The following is a 20,142-nucleotide window of genomic DNA, read 5'->3' as shown; positions in this document are numbered from 1 at the left end:
TGTTTCATTTCCTTGGAATGGCAGTGATGGGTGACTGCCAGAACTACAGTCATGATTTACTATTCCATAAGAAGTGACAGTACATGTGGAGAAAAAGGCCATCACCTGTATGCTTTAGTATTTGGGTTATAAATAATTTACAAAAGACTGCTTTATATTCAACGATACAGTCTCCACTCAAAGTATGTCTACAATGCATAAAGGGTGGTAAATTTGCCTTTCTAGAAGCAGGGTGATAACCAAAAATAGTTTCTTGAGGTGTTTTTTCAGAAAGATGGTGAGAACATGGTGATGAAAAGTTAATGAAAGTGTGTTTGACAGGTTGTAGAGATTCGGGGTGAAAGTATCCAACAGTGGCGTACGTACATCAGTCAGCTTTGCAACACTGCAGCACATGCTACAGATGACCAACTTATAAAGAGGAAACGTTTTCATAGGTTCAGAGTTTTGGAGGCCAATTTATATTGATGCTTTAGGGCCTATTCAAGAGGAGAACACTGAATGGAAGAAGCTGTTCACTTCCACATAGCTATCAAGCTGAGAGGAGAGAGAGAGAGAGAGAGAGAGAGAGAGAGAGAGAGAGAGAGAGAGAGACAGAGACAGAGACAGAGACAGAGACACAGAGAGAGAGAATGATGATGATGAAAAAATAGCCTCCAAAATGTGTATGTGTGGGAGAGAGAGAGAATGATGATGAAGATGAAAAAGTAGCCTCCAAAAAGTGTGTGTGTGTGTGTGTGTGTGTGTGAGAGAGAGAGAGAGAGAGAGAGAGAGAGAGAGAGAGAGAGAGAGAGAGAGAGAGAGAGAGTTTTCAATGTCCCATTATTCTCTTCAAGGACACCAAGGACACCACAGTGGCTTATTTCCTCCCTGTAAGCCCCATCTTCTACATCTTCCACTACCTCTCAGTAACTCTATGGCCTCTATGGCTGGGAACCAAGTCTTCAACTGGCCCTTGAAGACACTTATCAAACTATAGCATACTTATCTACACAATAACATTCTCCTGTCTAATAGCAGAAATTAGCCAAAAGAACAAAATGAATTTAATTATTTATATAACCCTAAGTATCTATTAACGTTCTTAATTCTTCAGATTCTCATCACTAGATCCTGAAGAAATTCAAATAAATATGTAAGAAAACATTTTTCCCCCTTTCTTTCAGTCATTGCTAGTATGTAGTGACACAGCTTTGGATTCATGGAAATAAAATGAAGCACTGATATAGTTAACAGAAATTATGAGTTCTCTGAACATAAATACACACACATACACACATGCATGTGTGTGTAGCAAAAATTTCTTAAAACTCCTTAGAGTGTGCATATGAATGGTCCTGAACTGAGGTTTCTGAGAACACAAATGTACAATGAAAATGGTGTTGACTTTTAGCTGGACAATTAAGGATGTTTAGAATGAAGGCATTATCAGTGGGTTGGGAGTCTAAATTATAGGAAGCACATGCCTTTGCTTTGCCTACAAACACAGTAAGTCCTACTGGTGGCTGCAGACAAGTCTTCTGGGACTCATTTTTAATAAAAATAAGAGAAGGTTGTCACCTGAAAGAGCTTCAGAAGAACTCGCTAAAACTTTGGTGCTGTAAGCAGTCTCCTTAAGTGTTTATAACACTCTGCCTGAGTCAATGAAAACCCAGTGCCTTGCTGATCACCAGGACTAAGGTCAGCAAAGACCAACTTAGATACCGCTCTCAGATCATATCCAATGAGCATGGTGAAAAACACTAGTCTTGCTCAAAATGGCTTGCACAGAGCCCTGACTTTCACAGGCTTCTCTTTGTAAAAAGACTTGACCCTTAGCTGAGAGCTGGTCTTCAAAGGGAGAATGAGTCATGTCAGAAATGCCAAATTTATTTTGTGAGAATTGGCAAGAGAGTTTGTATTTTTCTCCCTATTTTATGAGATCTCAAAATAGTTTTAGGAATTCCCCCGCTAGACAGAGTGTTATAATGCCAACACAGTTTTAAAGGTCTCCCAACTCCTCTTGTCTAGGATCTGCAGCTTTGGTGTGAACTTTCTGGGTACAGAATGAAGCCATTGCTCCCCTTCTTGGTACATGAATGGATAAACACATTAACTGGGCATTTTCCAAGATTCATGGTTGTCATGGGTCAAACTGAGAACCAAGACCAAGTATCTGAGTCACTCCTTATTCGCTTTCTTGGGCACTTTGTAGGGAGTACTTGGAAAGGTCTCAGGAATGTCAACGTTTAGTCTTCTTCAGAAACAAATGTATGACTCCTGAGAATAATGTTTGTAGGTAATGTGGGTTTTTTAAACTTACAGGTAAATAAAAATATCACAAACCAAAGTCAACTAGACCCAAAGTTTATACAAGTTAGTGAACATCTGCACAGTTAGAAGAGGATTTTGGAATGAAAACTGTGGTGCTTCACATTACATTTGTCATTTCAGTAAAAATTATATTTTTGTACTTATCTACCACCAAAGGCATGGATATCCATGACAGAAACTAGGAAAACAATTGACTTTATATCCTTTCTCATAATGTGTGCCCATTACCTGATTCAGTCCTTCCTTATCCCCTGATATTTATCTTTTCTTGTTATTTTATTCATACCAAACTGTACTTACACATTTAAAACTGTAATAATGGCTACAGATTAGTTTTTCGATGGGAGAAAAGATTGGGTACTGTGATGCATAATCTTTCTATCCTTTCTCCCTTTGTGTCATATCCTGGAAGACAGCAACATCTTAGTGCATTTGTATTAATATAACAAAGACTTTTACTCTTGGGAACCTTACAACAAAAGACAACAACAGTTTTCTTTTTGGAAAACATAAAAGTTGAACTGCTTGACCCATGGGAATGGCTTTCTAGCTCTCATAAAATAGATGGTATCACATCAGCTTAGAATGCTCAATTCCAGTATTTAGCTATATTGGGGTGTGTTATTGATCTTATCTTAGCACTTATACTTGCGCTTTATGGTGCCTCACTTTTTGCTAGAAACCTTACTTCCGATGTCATTGTCTAACCATCTGTGCTTTGGACTAGATCAGCCCCTTTGTTTTGTCTCATAATAACATGAATAGAGGTTGCCTATGTCAATTCTAATGATAGTTAAAAAGCAGGTGATTTTACATATATGACCACCATCCTCATTCTGCAGGTGTGTACACAAAGGACGATGTAATACTCTGACCTGGAGGGAAGATGTGAGGCAGAGACACCTGTGACTGATGCACATTGGACACTTGTGCCATGTCAAACTAATAGTTGGAGGCCTCTGAGACTTAGCGATCTTTTCTGTTATTTCAACAAGTTTCAACTTAATTTTTTTCTCATATCCTGGAAAACCTTCTCTGTTTTCCTGTCCTTCTGGTCCTACTCATGCCTCTTTCTGGATGGTCTTAGATGGTTTACTCTTCCACTCTTCCTTCTCATGAACATGAATATCACCATGTAGCTGTGTCCAAGTAATCCAGGAAAAATAGACATGAAAGGGAAGCAACCAAGACTGAGTCAGTGCTCTTGGCACCAAATGCTGTGGAGCTTCCAGACCCTGTGAGTGGTAATTATGCTAGGACATTTCCTTTGTAATGGTGACAGATGGAACACTGAAGGAAATCCTACTATTGCTCTGTCGCATGCAATGATTGCACTTTCTGTCATTGCGCCACCAATGTTTATAGATGTCCATGAAGTTTTCATTGGAAACCGCAGCCAAGATTACTACTTTGCTCTGCATGTGTACCAATTATATTCCATTTCCTGGCCGGTGTACTCAATTGCATTGGTTACAAAGGACCATTTCCCTTGGGATCACAACTGGGTGCTCGTAAGCAGATCATCCACTCTCAGACACATTTAACAATCATCCCTATTCTGGTGTATTTATCTACATTCTTGTATGTTTTATTTTGTTGTGTTTTTATGGTGTCAGGAATCAATCCTAAGACATTAGGGAGGTTGAATAAATGCTCTACCACTGAGCCACACCCCAGCTCTATGATGCGTACTTTAAAAAATGCTTAAAATGAAATTTTGGTCTACCAATATGATAATCTGAGTTTTAAATTAAAACCCCACAATGCTTTTCAATTCATGGTTTGTGATGCATTACTAACTTGGTTTTCCCATTTTTTTTTTACAACCCACAGCTTCTTCTTGCTATTACATTTACAGGAAAAGATTTATTTGCATATTTTCAATCATGTTTTCTCCATTCTCTTCAGTTTACTATATCATACTTTAATGTATACACATGAGATTACCTACACATGCACAGGAACATATACAAACATTCCAGGATATTATCATGTTCCTACAGCAGAAAATATTAAAGTAAAATTTCTAGAATCTCTTTGGATATTCATATTTATATTTTTTATTTTCTGTATATTGTTATATTTTGATACCACAGAAACCTCTCTGAGTGAATGACATGGGTCTGATCTGTGCTTCTCAATCTTTAGAAAGCATCAAGGGCCTAGTAAGAAAGGGTTAACTGTCTAGAGATAGATTCTGTACTTCAGACTCCCAAAAGGCAATCTTCTTGTGCCTTAGGAACATGGAATATCACTGAGGGATGCCTACTTACCCAGAGTCCACTGGAGTCATTCAGAGCCATCTTAGCTGCTGTCCTTTGCTCTTCACTGTCTTTTGTGTAGAAACTCAAGGAATGCTTTGGTCTAATGCCTTCCCTGGCTATTGTCACTTGGCCTTTCTTCCTCCCACCCTCCGCCTCGCATTCTTGTTTCTTCTCTGTACTCCTCTTCATCCATGTCATCTTCCTGTTCTTCTTTCCTTCTCCTCTCTGCCTCTTCTTTCCTTCCTTTCTGAATTAATGAACCTATTTCTTAAATTCTTCCCAACCTCCTTGGTCTGACTATTGTTGCCACTGAAATTGTAATCTATGGCAAACCCAACACAGAGCCCCAGGCATGCTGCAGCTGGGTAACTAACGGGCAACAAATCAAATATAGTAATCGATTAGATCAAAAATGTGAGCAGGATGTTAAAAAAAATCAGGTAACTGATTATTAAAATTGATTTCATGTTTTCAACTTGGTGGAAAGACAACTGGTGTGGGTTCTGAGTGATACCAGCTGGGATTATTTTTCAAAATATCAATAGTTTTATAATTAAACATACTGAGTTTGATGATTACACCCCAAACACCTACAACAGCAATCTTCTGGCAAAGTATACCTGCGTGATAATGGCACAAATGTTATAGGACTAACCAATAACATTTTCCCCTCTTTTTTGGTTTTAAGGGTCACTTAAATAAATCACATACCTGACACTGCTAAAGTGTCCTAGAATTTGAGAGTAGATTAGTCATAGGTCTCGGGGAAAACTTACTACTATTATTCTGCTAAAAACACAGAAATAAAGTGCCCCCTGATGATGAATTGCTGTACGCATTGACCAGAGTATGGCTCAACTCTCATCAGAGAAGCTTCTCCTTGTATCATATTACAATTAACAAGGAGATCCACGCTGAAAAATGTGCAGAGAGTGAGAGATATTAGAGCATTCAGTCCTAAATGGGGCATCTTTATAAAAGCCCTGCCTTCAAGGCTCAGAAATACAAGAGAAAGAGGGGACAAAAAGACTATAAGACCTAAAAGTAATGAATGTCATCACAAATCAGTTTCATTTTGACACAACAGAATTGATGCACATGAGAACTCAGAGAATATAACAGCATTCACAATGTCTGTACAAGTTGAAGGAAGACAAATTCCTAGCACAGAGAAGGGGAAGTGAATGAAACACCTCATTCCTAACTGAGAAGCTGTTTGCAACTGATACATATTAGGGAAGGGAAAATAAGTTTTCTCCAATGGAGTAAAACAGAGTTTATAAATCACACTTTAAGGCAGAGCCCATGCCCTGGAGTAGTTGGCCAACACAAAACAGACTTCATGTTTTTTTTTATTGTGATTTTTGTTTGTATTTTTACGTTTTGTTTTGGCTTCATATGCTATTTATTATTATTATTATTATTATTATTATTATTATTTTGGGTTTTTTTTGCTTTGGTTTTAGTGTTATGTTATTGATTTTGTTTTGTTTTGTTTCTTAGAGACAAAGAAAAAAATCATGAAGTTGGGTAGATAGGGAGGTAGAAAATATCTAAGAAGGAGTTGGGCGAAAGGAGGGAATATAATAAAATATATTGCATAAAACTTTTGATTAATTTTTTAATTAATTAATTTATTTATTTTATTTTCTATATGCTTTGTTTACATTCCTAATGGTTTCCCCTTTCCAAGTTCCCCCCTCCCCATCGGTCTCATAAGCCCTCTTCCCTATGCCCATTCCCCAATCACCTCCCTCCCATTTCTCTTTCCTGGTACTCCCCTACAATGTTGGATCAAGTCTTTTCAGAACCAGGGCCTTCTCCTTCCCTCATCTTGGGTATCATTTGATATGCTAATTGTGTCTTGAGAATTTAGAGCTTCTGGGCTAATTAATGCCCACTTATCAGCAATTGCATTACATGTGTATTCTTTTGTGATTGGGTTACCTCATTTAGAATGATATTTTCCAGTTCCAACCATTCGCCTAAGAACTTCATGATTTCATGTTTTTAATTGCTGAATAGTATTCCATTGGGTAAATATACAACATTTTCTGTATCCATTCCTCCATTGAGGAACATCTGCGTTCTTTCCAGCTTCTGGCTATTATAAATAAGGCTGCTATGAACATAGTGGAGCATGTGTTCTTATTGCATGACGGGGAATCCTCTGGGTATATGCCCAGGAGAGGTATAGCAGGGTCATCTAGAAGTGTCATGTCCAGTTTTCTGAGGAACTGCCAGACTGATTTCCAAAGTGGTTGTACCATCTTGCAATCCCACCAGAAGTGGAGGAGTGTTCCTCTTTCTCCACATCCTAACCATCACCTGCTATCTCCTGAGTTCTTAACCTTAGCCATTCTGACTGGTGTGAGGTGAAATTTCAGAGTTGTTTTGATTTGCATTTCTCTAATGATTAATGATGTTGAACATTTCTTAAGGTGCTTCTCAGCCATCCGAAGTTCTTCAGGTGGAAATTAATTGTTTAGCTCTGTATTCCATTTTTTAATAGGGTTATTTGCTTCTCTGGGGTCTAACTTCTTAAGTTCTTTGTATATATTAGATATTAGCCCTCTGTCAGATGTAGGGTTGGTGAAGATCCTTTCCCAATTTGTTGGTTGCCATTTTGGCAGGGTTTGAGATAACAGGAGCTCATCAATGTAGAAACATCCAAGACAGTGAAGATAAAGCACACCAACAAAAAGGAATGAACAGGACTAGGAAAGGATGTGTACCTTGAAGAAGCATTCTCTAATCACGTGATTTAACAGTGAAGAAAATACTCAGATAGGCAAGTGGTCCTTCATTTGTAATTGCAGTTAGAAATGGAAGCTAAGAAGGGCAACCAGAGGTATTCTTCCCAGATAGCTATGGAGTAGCTTTGTGGATTGAACATAAAGTATTTCCAATAGGCCCATGCCATTGAACTGTGGTTCCTTCAGGAGGCAAAGTTTGCTGAAATGTGTCATTGAATATGGGCCTTCAGCCTGTAGCCCATTCCATTTTCTGCTCACCCAACCCCTTCCTTTCTGACTCTTAGAGGTCAGGCATTGTGAAACACCAGCTTCCTATATCCTGCCATGCTTTTCTCTGCCATGATGGATCTTATCTCTCTGTAACTGTAAGGCAAATTAAACCCCTTTTCTCTTAAGCTGACAAGTTTAGATGACTTTCCCAAGTGCAGATCGGAAGTCAAGCTCTCTCAATTGGTATTGTGTTCCTGATAGTGGGAAGGAAGCCCCTTTTGCATGGGGTGCTGTAAAGGATGAAAGTTAAAGTTCTACATAATGCATCTTTACCTCTGAAAGGCTCAGCCTTTGAGATGTCCCTCTTCACCAGTATATTAACCACTGAATCCCTTCAGGAACTTTCAATAGCCTTAATATTTTTCTCCTTAGAATTTAACAAAATAACCATTTTGTTAGGACTTTTAGGACATGTGAGTCATATATCTGAGGGGATGCCTATGTTTGAAGAGGGGTAGAGAGAAAGATTCTCGGCTGAAATAAAGTTGAGAAATGCCTGGTTGAGCAAATTCTTAAGCCCTTCATAAGTCAGTAGCATTTCTAAATTGCGTATAATTAAATAAGGGTGTTGCCCACAGCCCATCCCTTTCACTATGGAGATTTTATGTCACCTGAGTTTCCCATTGACCCAACATAGAAAATGCTGACAAAGACACAGGGAAGCTGTAGTCCAGTGAGATAGCTGAGAGATCTGTCATGTCCCATTGTAGGAGAGCCTTACTTACACTAGCCTAGCAGTGTACCATTGAGCTCCAATCCTAGGCTCTGCAAATGTTGTTGAAAATGCCCATGTGCCTCCAGCCATGACATAGACTCCCTAAAGCAAGACTGAAATCTGTCCCATATAGCAATCGTCTACTTTCTCCTACTTTTCCAACAAGGTTTCTTCTTGATTTTCTATCCAAACCATCACAGATATATTAATTTCTTTGTTTCATTCTTGATTCAGAAAAAGTAATCAGTTCTTAAAACTCATATTTTTTTTCCTGAGACTTGAAGAACAAAGAAAACTGTGTTTGGCCCATCCAAACTTCCCACCCAAAACTTCTATAATTATAAGGTTTGTCGGTCCTTCATGGAGGGAACCTATACAAATTCCCTAGCATTCTTTTATGTATTGCTACATACTGAAGAAAAAAGGAACAAAATGTGTTTTCTAGCTCTTTTGATAATATCTCCCTTGTGGTTTCTTCGTGTTTTTTTTCCTAACTTCTCAAGACAGATTTTTTTCCAATCTTTCTGAGGCAGAGCTGGAGCTTCACCAATAAGAATAGAAATCAAATCTTAGGTTGCAATTTATAATTACTTTCTCACCTAAAAAGGAAATAGAACCCAATTACTGGCCTTTCATCAAGTTCATTGGCAAAAAGGCTGAGTTAACCACAGTTAAGGTATTGTTAACATGACAATTTGTTTGGAATTAGCCTGTGGGAAAGAGGAGTTTCTACCAAAAGTTAAGCCAAGTTAAACAGACAAGGGAAAAAAATACTGTTATTCCCTTTAATCCAAGTCTGGGTTAAAGGGTTGATTATGTGGGAAGATGGCAAAGGGTCAGAAATGCAAAACTCATGGAATCTGGCTGCTTGACAAAGGCCTAAATATAACTTATGGCTCCAAGTGCTTTTTCCTATTTTGTTCCATCAATTTGGGAATTCTGATACAGATTGCTATCAAGACCCAAAGGAAGTTATTTATTCTTTTTTACAAAGGGCTTAGACGTTCACAAAGAAAGCAAAAATCACTAAAGCACATGTCATAAACGTTTGTGTGATTTCACATTTTATCAGTGATATGTGTATGTTTCATATGGTTTTGAAACACAGGATCTCGTTGTGTAGTTCAGGCTAGCAGTAAACTAGAGATCCTCCTGACTCAGTGTCTAGGACAAGAACAGGACTTGATCATGTAAGCTGTTGAGCCCAAGCTGGGAGGATTGACTGCACTATCTCAGTTTGAGGCTCATATTGACGGCATTGCTGCGCCAGTGTATGCACTCAGCTATGCACTATGATTGGTTGTGGCACAGTCATGGTGTTACACCTACATTGAGTTATGATTCTCTACTTTCATCAGTATGAATATCCAAGCTTTGTTCTTCACGTGGACCAAATTTCTTATTGAATTTTCTTGTCCAGGAACCATGGTTCTGTTATGTTCATTTAATCTTTAAGTTCTTTTGGCTGCAATTTTTAGATTTAAATGAAAGCATCTAAAGCCACCATTTCCCCCTTTTTCTGTACTTCCAAGCTCAATGTGTAATACCTGCCCCCATTTAAATCTATTTCAAATTAATAGTACTTTTGATAAGAAGTAAATTTTCCAGAGTTCATTTTACCTTGCTTGAGGACATTCAGAATGGTTCTAGACATCCTTTTGAATGTGTTTTCCTTGTTAAGAAGAGACTGTTGTTGTCTGCCTTCCAAAAGCAGCAAAGAGAAACGCCAGCAGCAATGAAGGAGCTCAAAGTACAGGTCTGGATGTAATAACAATGTTCTTTTGCCTTCTTCCTTCCCTAAAATTATTTTCTTCAATGTGCCATGTAGTTTTTGTTCCAGAATAAGTAAAACATGTTCATGATATATTTTCATTCTGTTTGAGACTGTATAGGAAATTGGAGAGTTGGCATGCTTGTCATCTATAAACAAAGAGTATGAAAAGCAATTGCATTGTTTATTTTGTAGAAACCATTTCATATCCTCTGTGTATAGAATTTTGAAAACAATCAGCAAGATGACACACTATCTCTTATTTTACCCCCGATAGTCTTATTTTACCCCCTGATAACTTTATCTTTTTTGAAACCATCATTGAAAATGGGGGAGGGCCAATATGCTAACATTCTCTATAAAGCAATTGTTTGGAATCACTGGTCATTCAGAGTGGATCCTTTGCCTTTTTGATGATGAATGCTTTGTCCAAGTGGGGAATCGAAAGGGAAGGTAGGAATATAAAGAGGCTGAAAGCACAATAGGAAATGCAGAGAGGAAAAGAAGTCATATTCTGAAAAAGAAATCTAAAATGCATAACAAGGGAACCATATTAGTAAGCAAGGCAAGAACAAGTGAACTTACTCAAAAGAGGAAAGAAAAGGGCAGAAGGAAACTATGAGGAGATGGATCATTTAGGTCTGGGTATCTCCCAGCAGACCACATGTATAGGGCTAGGTTACCTGGGCATGATGTTATTGAGAAATGATGATTATGGATCCTTAGTAGATAGGATCTAATGAGGTCTAATCTTTTGGATTATGATTTGGTAGGGCCCATCTAATGTTCTACTGATACTTTATTAAAACTGATAAAAAAAAATCCATAAAATTTTAATAGGGAAGAGAAATTCTGATGTTGGGCAAGGCCATGCCAAAATAATACAAAAGAAACAAACAAACACATAGTGCTATTTTTGGAAAATACTGCTTGCAATAGACATGGAACAAATTCAAGGGATGAGTGACTGTGACCTAGATTGGTAGGAAAGCTGCCAGTGGATTTCTCCAGTAATTCTATTTACTCTGTGATGCTCTTTTGCTGTACATGTGGGAAGGACTCTGGAAACTGCTAGGCAGATAGAATGCTTTGTAAAATTGATACATTTATCAATGGAGAAATCCACCATGTCCTTTACCTTGTCTTATTCCTTAGACACAAGTCACTGGTCTGACTGACAAAGAGAAGGGGTTGGGCAAGGAATGGAAAGCACAGAATCTATTGAGTCTGCCTGCTTTAGTGTGTGTGGTCATTGTAACTCCCTTGACTCTCTTGTGACCTTGAATCAGGAGAGTTCCATGATGAGGCTAGCAAAGCTTCGGCACTAAAGGATCATATCCCTTTGCTCTCTCTTGGGTATTGGGCATGATTTTGCTGAGACGGGTAGTATAGTAACACTCTTAAGCTTTGTCATTAGGCATATACAACCACACAACTTCTCAGTTCTGTTCCACAGAAATGGGCAGAGCCAGCTACTCTTCCAGCTGCAGATGAGCATTCCCTGCATTATTACAGAGGACTGCACGTTTGATTAAAAACTGGTAAGGTCCAAAACAACCAACTCAATTGTCTCTACTCTGTAGTTATGGGTTCATTTTCTCTGAAGCATGAACATACTTCATATTCAAAGCCACTGTTTCTTCTCATACACAAATGAGAGATTTGAAAACAACACTCAGAGTGATTGTGCAAGGTTTCCATGGGGGTTCAGTGAACAGAGTGGGTTCAGTGAATAGCGGGTCCAGTCAGGTGACTCAGAACTGAGGAGAGGGTACAGACATTCCAGCACAATAAATGCCATGTATGTGCATGGTGTTAAGTGCTCACTTCAGGAAGACCTGTCCCATGAAAGCAGCTAGCCATCCATTCTAGAAAGCCAAGAAAACAAGCATGGAATGGTGATTAAAGAAAACAGATTTAAAAATATGATCACTCCAAGAACAAAAGACCAGTGACTGAAGATTTATCTTTCAGTATTTACAGCTGTCTCTGAGTAAACTGGGAGTTTCGATTCAGGACAGGCTAGAACTTCCGTGGTCTCATTGCTCATTACCTCAGGCCATTATTTCTGGAGCAGCTGTGCACAGCCATTCTGCTGCCAATGAGATCCCTGCTGCTTAGCTGTCAATTTTGGTACCATTGTCTTAAGATGGTCATCAATGAGGCTTTCTGTTCCAAGGATCAAAGGCAATTGTGGTAAACACTTGGGCAGAGCCAACTCTTTCAGACACAAGGAAAAGAACCAGAACGGAGTCAGAAACGTGATAGAATTAGTAATGACTGGGTGACTTGGTGTCCTTGTTATATAGACACAGGCATACCTTATACACATGCCTTATACACATGTAGGTAGATACTTAAATATTATTGACTGAATGTTGATTTGTAAGCTCCTTTGTTCTCTCTTCTTTTGCTGGCAATCAGATTTTATATGGGAGTCAACTTGATTTAATGTTGAAATACTTGTTCCTTGAAACTGAACCACCCAGCCCCAAATACTAATAGTGAAAATCCTTTATCCTTTCAGGCTTTGTTTTATACCTCAAAAGATTGCTGTGTGAGCAAATAAACTAACATATATAAAATGGTTCTACAACATCTGGTTAGTATGAATGATACTATACTATTCATTATTTTTGTCTGAATATTATGCCATTTTATTAAAGTATCATAGTAGATATTAAAGTATAATAATCTGAATCACAAATCTCAAAATATTGTACACATGTGAACACTTCTGTTTTGATTCTTAGAAAACTTATCAGACTCTTTCAGAATATATATTTAAGTACAGTACATTACCTACCTAAAGTACCGACTAGTGCTATAAGATTAGAAAAGAAAACCTGTAAATGAAGTTCATTTGGTCTCGGTTGAAAAATAGTTATAAGTTTAAAGTATAAAGGACAAAGTATAATACATGGATATAGAATTTGTCACCTTTATGCTTTTTTTAACCTTTAAAAACACACTTTATTCAATGTATAATAAAGCCCAACTGACAGAATTCATCATACAAATGCTTTCCCACATGAGGAAATTCTCTGAGGTTCCTGAAGCCTTACATTTGCTGTACTGCTGAAAGATGACCTCATCATTGATATAGGTGCATCATTTCTTAGTTAGAAATAAATGTTTTGTGTAAAATATAAGAGAAACTTGCTATTTAGTATTAAAAATGCTTTTTTTTTTTTTTTTACAGAATGCATGAGTGCCAGCTCTGTGTCCATTGAAGCACATGCTCCCTGCTGACTGCATTCAGGGGAGCTTTCCGAATGCAGCTGTTCAGGTCACTCTGCAGTCCTGTTTTCATTTGTTGTGTTGTTGTGTTTTAAGTATCTTATTTTGTATGTATGCGCCACATACCTGCTGAACCCTACAGGGGTCAGAAGAGACATCAGTTCCTCTACAAGGGCAACTGTAGATGGATGTGAGCTATCTTTGAGCCTTTCCTAGGTACTATGGAAGAGAAGTAACTTCTTTTTTTTTATTCAATATATTTTTTATTTACATTTCAAATGATTTCCCCTTTCCTGTCTCCCATTTGTCAATTGGTCCCTGGTCTCCATTTGTCTCCTGGTCCCATTTGTCAATTCTTGATCTTAGAGCATAAGCTATTGGTGTTCTGTTCAGGAACTTCCCTCCTGTACCGATGTCCTCAATGGTATCAAACTTTCAAGCATAAACATGAAAGAAATTATTACCAAGAGCATATTTGCACAGGTATCAATGAACAATCCACTTAATCTTTGTCCATAAAGGATTGAAGAACATGAGGCCAGGCACCATCAGGAAGTGAATGCAGACAAACTCATCTGCTTATCTTTTCTGAAAACCTTCTCCTAATTCATAATCATATGTGTTCCCCTCAAATTACATTACTGTAATTTTGAAAATTCATAATCATATGTACTCTCCACAAATTACATTAAATAATTTAGTGTGTCTTTATCTGCTAATCTTGAAAATCAAAGATATATTTAGAAAAAGGCTCAAAGGTCTGTGAGTTGTGTTCTAAAAACATAAACCTTTGACATTAGATCCTAAATTTGTTGGGTTGTGGCTGGATTACCAGAAGCAATGGCTGTCATTATGGTCAGCTACCTTGCAAAATCTCAGTAACACCAAGTGCCTAGTCCTAATTACTGAGAACATGATATAATTCTAAACCTTCATAAACCAAATCACTTGGGATTGCTTTTTCTGTTTACAGGGTATTGCATAGAAACCAATTCATTTTTGTTAGGATATGAAGTATTTTTTAAAAAATATTCTATTTAATATATATAGAAATGAGATAAGTAACATAGGCAAGCTTTTCATTACTGTCATAAAGTATGTGAGATAATTAACTTAAGAAGAAGAAAGGTCATACCTCTCGGGAAAACCTCATAGGCATCTACTGTGGACCCAAAGGACCATCTCGTCACAGCATTCCTTTTTTTTTTATTCTTGTCCCTGCACTTGTATTGCACTCTTTTTTCTTTTAATATATATTTTTATTTTCTATATTTTTTGTTTACAATCCAAAAGCTTTCCTCTTTCCCAGTTCCCCCCTCCCCATATGTCCCATAAATCCTCTTCTCCATCTATTCTCCTATCTTTCCCATTCCCTTTTCTCTGTCCTGGTACTCCCCTACAATGCTGGATCAAGCCTTTCCAGGATTAGGGCCCTCTTCTTCCTTCTTCATGGGAATCATTTGATATGCTAATTGTATCTTCAGTATTCAGAGCTTCAGGGCTAATTAATATCCACTTATCAATGATTGCATTCCATGTGTATTCTTTTGTGATTGAGTTACCTCGCTTAGGGATGATATTTTCCAGTTCCAATTAAATTCATGAATTCATTGTTTTTAATTGCTGAATAGTACTCCATTGTGTATATATACCACATTTTCTGTATCCATTCCTCCACTGAGGGATATCTGGGTTCTTTCCAGCTTCTGGCTGTTATAAATAAGGCTGCTATGAACATAGTGGAGCATGTGTCCTTATTGCATGCTGGGGAATCCTCTGGGCATATGCCCAGGAGAGGTATAGCAGGGCCCATCAGAAGTGTCATGTCCAGTTTTCTTAGGAACTGCCAGACTAATTCCAAGTGGTTGTACCATCTTACAATCTCACCAGCAGTGAAGGAGTGTTCCTCTTTCTCCACATCCTTGCCAACACCTGCTGTCTCCTGAGTTTTTAACCTTAGCCATTCTGACTGGTGTGAGGTGAAATCTCAGGGTTGTTTTGATTTGCATTTCCCTAATGGCTAATGATGTTGAGCATTTCTTAAGGTGATTCTCAGTCATCCAAATTTCTTCAGGTGAAAATTCTTTGTTTAGGTCTGCACCCCATTTTTAATAGGGTTATTTGGTTCTCTGGGGTCTAACTTCTTGAGTTCTTTGTATATATTGGATATTAGCTCTCTATCTGATGTAGGATTGGTGAAGATCTTTTCCAAATTTGTTGGTTGCCGTTTTATCCTTTTGACGGTGTCCTTTGCCTTACAGAAACTTTGTAATTTTATGAGATCCCATTTGTCAATTCTTGATTTTAGAGTATAAGCTATTGGTGTTCTGTTCAGGTACACTGATACCAAAACCACACAAAGATCCAACAAAGAAAGAGAACTTCAGGCCAATTTCACTTATGAATATCGATGCCAAAATACTCAAAAAAATTCTTGCCAATCAAATCCAAGAACAAATCAAAACGATCATCCACCACGATCAAGTTGGCTTCATCCTAGGGATGCAGGGATGGTTCAATATAAGGAAATCCATCAATGCAATCCACTACATAAACAAACTCAAAGAAAACAACCATATAATCATTTCATTAGATGCTGAAAAAGCATTTTACAAAATTCAGCATCCTTTCATGCTAAAAGTCTTGGAAAGAACAAGAATTCAAGGCCCATACCTAAACATAGTTAAAGCAATGTACAGCAAACTGGTTGTCACAGCATTTCTCCTCCAAACTCCACCAGGTATTTCCTGGTGGAACAAAGGTCAGGCCTGCCAGGAAACCAGGTAGGCTGCCAGAAGACTCTTCCCTTTCTGCTACCCCAGGCCTGATCCCCCCAATCTTGTCCCTAGCACTACAACAGAACACCACCTCCAGCCTGTCCTTATCCCTGCCCTATATCTTCTGTAGATCTCATAAGCCATCCCCTCTTAATCTCCCTACCCACTACTTGTTGCTTTTCCCAGACTCTAATGCCAGCGGCCATCCATGCTAACTCAAGACCACTCCTTTTAGGGCAACAAATAGGATGAAGTCAAATCCATACCTCTCCTACTGTTCCTGAGATCCAAACCCCTTCCCACCCCAAGTCTCATTCCTGCCTCTGTAGCTGGAAACCTGCTGTGGTTTCCCTTTTCCCTCTAACGCCATCCCAAAGGGAACACAAAGATGTTCTCCTCCCATCTTTCTTCCCATAATTCACCCTGTTTTCTCAGCCTTTAAAACCAGCAGGCATTCCCTGTGAACACACCAGATGAACAGGCCAGGAAAATAGGCTACACACAGATATCATACTCTAGGAAATCAAAATGGAAATAGAAACAAGGAACAAAATACCCACTCAACAAAAGACCTCTCATCATCCAAAACCAGACACTGAGATGCCACATCCAATGGACTAGGAAAAGATCTTTACCAATCCTACATCCGATAAAGGGCTAATATCCAATATATACAAAGAACTCAAGAAATTAGACTCCATATAATCAAATAACCCTATTAAAAATGGGATTCACAGCTAAACAAAGAATTCTCAACTGAGAAAACTAGAATGGTTGAGAAGCACCTAAAGAAATGTTCAACATCCTTAGTCGTTAGGGAAATGCAAATCAAAACAACCCTGAGATTCAACCTCACACTAGTCAGAATGGCTAAGATGAAAAACTTAGGTGACAGCAGATGCTAGTGAGGATGTGGAGAAAGAAGAACACTCCTCCATGCTGGTGGGATTGTAAGCTGATACAACCACTCTGGAAATCAATCTGGCATTTCCTCAGAAAATTGGACAAAGTATTACCTGTGGACCCAGCTATACCACTCCTGAGCATATACCCAAAAGATTTTCCAACATATAGCATGTAATAAAAGGACACATGCTTCACTGTGTTCATAGCAGCCTTATTTATAATAGCCAGAAGCTGGACAGAACCCAGATGTCCTTCAACAGAGGAATGGATACAGAAAATGTAGTACATTTACACAATTGAGTACTGTGGGACCATGAAAGGCAGTCTGTGGCCTAGTTGAGTGAGGCTTACTCCAGAGTCCCAGTAGAATATTCTACAAGGGACAGAAGAGCTATGCTCCCAAATACCTAGGCTTATGACACCAACTCCATAACCCTGACTCCTCAGTTCCATTATCCTGTGGCCATAAGTCACATAGGGTCAGACCCCCAGTGTTCTGGCTGGACTCCACCCCCACAATCACCTGGCTACAGCTAGGTTTTCCTGCCCCTCAGTTACCTGGCAATACCCAGGTAACCCAGCCCACTATAAAAGGGAGTGACAGGCCCTTCGTAGCTCTATTGACTTTTTCTCTTGTCCCTTTTTCATATCTCTCTCTCTTGCCCCCGTTTCCCCTCTCTCCTCATTCTTCTACCCTCTTCCACGTGGTCATGGCCAGCTCTCACCCCTCTGTCTTTTTTTCTCTCTTTACTTCTCTATCTCTTTTTCTTTTCCTATTTCTCTATAAAAAAGCTTTGAAACCATGGGTTGTCTCTTCTTATCAAAACCTGCCATGTAGGAACAATGGAACAGGCCTCAGCGTCTTCAGCCACCAGACCAGACCAAAGACCCTCCCGCCCAGCCAGGCTTCCTCTTCAGGTACATGGGGCCCATCATGCATTCAGGGCAAAGACCTTGCACACTAGCCAGGCAGCCTCCTTCTGTAGGTATACAGGTGCCTGCTTTCCCTACACGGGTACGTGGGCCCCACTTATTTTCCCTTCAGAGTACTACTCAGCTATTAAAAGCAATGATTTCATGAAATTCTTAGGCAAATGGATGAAACTAGAAGGTGAGGTAACCTAATCATAAAAGAACACACATAGTATGCACTCACCAATAAGTGGATATTAGCCTAAAACATCTAAATACCCAAGATACAATTCATAGACCACATGGAGCTCAAGAAGAAGGAAGGCCAAAGTGTGGGTGCTTCGGATCTTCTTAGAAGGGGTAACAAAATATGGGAGCAAATATGGAGACAAAGTATGGAGCAGAGACTGAAGGCAAGGCCATCCAGAGACTGCCCCACCTAGAGATTCATCCCATATACAGTCACTAAATGCGGACACTTTTGTGTATGCCAAGAAATGCATGCTGACAGGAGCCTGATATTCCTGTCTCCTGAGAGGCTCTGATAGAGCTTGACATATACAGAGTCAGATGCTAGTAGCCAACCGTTGAACTGATCATGGGGTCCCCAGTGGAAGAATTAGAGAAAGGACTAAAGGAGCTGAAGGGGTTTGCAACCCACAGGAAGAATAATAATATCAACCAACCAGAGCTCCCAGGGTCTAAACCACCAACCAAGAAGTACACACAGAGGGACCATGACTTCAACTGTATATGTAGCAGAAGATGGCCTATGTCTGGAATCAATGGGAGAAGAGGTCCTTGGTCCTGTGAAAATTTGATGCCCAGATGTAGGGGAATGCGAGAGCAGGCAGGCAGGAGTGGGTGGATGGGTGGGAGCACACCTTCACAGAAGCAGGAGAAGATATCTGGGATGGGGGTTTCTGGAGGAGGAACCAGGAAAGGGGATAACATTTTAAATAAAAATAAATAAAATATCCGATAAAAATTAGAATCAAGAACAAGGCAATATGTATCCACTAGAGCCAGCTATCCTACAATAGGAAGCCCTGAAGAGTCCAATTTAACTGAAGCACACACAAAAAAAACCTTTGTAACATTTTTATAAATATGATAGAGCTCCTTTAAAAGGAAATGAATACATCCCTCAATGAAGTCCAGGAAAATACAAACAGTGGGAAGAAATTTTAAAAAGCATTTTAAGACATAAAATTACAAGAGAATCAACAAAAATGCAAATCGATTGCATTTTTGCTATCAATTTAATGAATTGGTAATGAAAAATCTAGAAATTTGAACACTAACTACAAAGCTAATCAACCAAAGAATACAAGAGATGGAAGAGAGAAACTCCAGCAATGAAGATAAGATTAAAAAAATGGATACATAAGTCAAACACAATGTTAAATATAAAAATGTCCTGACATAAGACATCCAAGAAACATTGGATACCATGAAAAGAGCAACCCTAAGAATATTTATACAGGAAGGAGAAGTAACCCAGTTCAAAAGCCCAGAAAATATATTCAAGAAAATCATAGAAGACAAGTTTTCTAACCTACAGAATGAGCTGCCTATAAAGATACAAGAAACATATAAAACACCAAATATATTGGGCTAGAGAAGAAAGTTCCCTCATCACATAATAATCAAAACATTAAGTATACAAAATAGAGAAGGAATATTAAAAGCTGCAAGGTAGAAACAGCAAATAACATATAATGGCAAACCTATTAGAATTACACCTGAAGTCACAATAGTCTTTAAAACCCAGAAAGGCTAGAACACATGAGTGGCCAGTTCTAAGAGACCACAGACTCCAGCCCAGACTATTATACCCAGCAAAATGTTAACCATCATAGAAGGAGAAAATAAGATATTCTATATTATAGCCACATTTAACCAGTACATTTCTGTAAATCCAGCCCTATAGAATGTGTTAGATGGAAAACTCCAACCTAAGGAAATTATATACACACATGAAAACACAGAAAATAAATAATCACACACCATAAGAAAAAGCAAAAGAATGGAAGCACATAATACAAACACACACACACACACACACACACACACACACACACATACAAACCCACATCAGCTCTAACATCAGCACACCTGATGTGGAATTTTCTCATTTCTCTAACAACTCAGTTGTGCCATGTGATGTTTTTCTGAAAACCTTGCTAGAGGTTTCACCTGGTATTTTTTTGACACC

Source organism: Apodemus sylvaticus, chromosome 4, assembly GCF_947179515.1.
Source record: "Apodemus sylvaticus chromosome 4, mApoSyl1.1, whole genome shotgun sequence".
NCBI classification, from domain to species: domain Eukaryota; kingdom Metazoa; phylum Chordata; class Mammalia; order Rodentia; family Muridae; genus Apodemus; species Apodemus sylvaticus.
The sequence above is the reverse complement of the archived record's forward strand: the minus strand, read 5'-3'. Positions refer to the sequence as shown.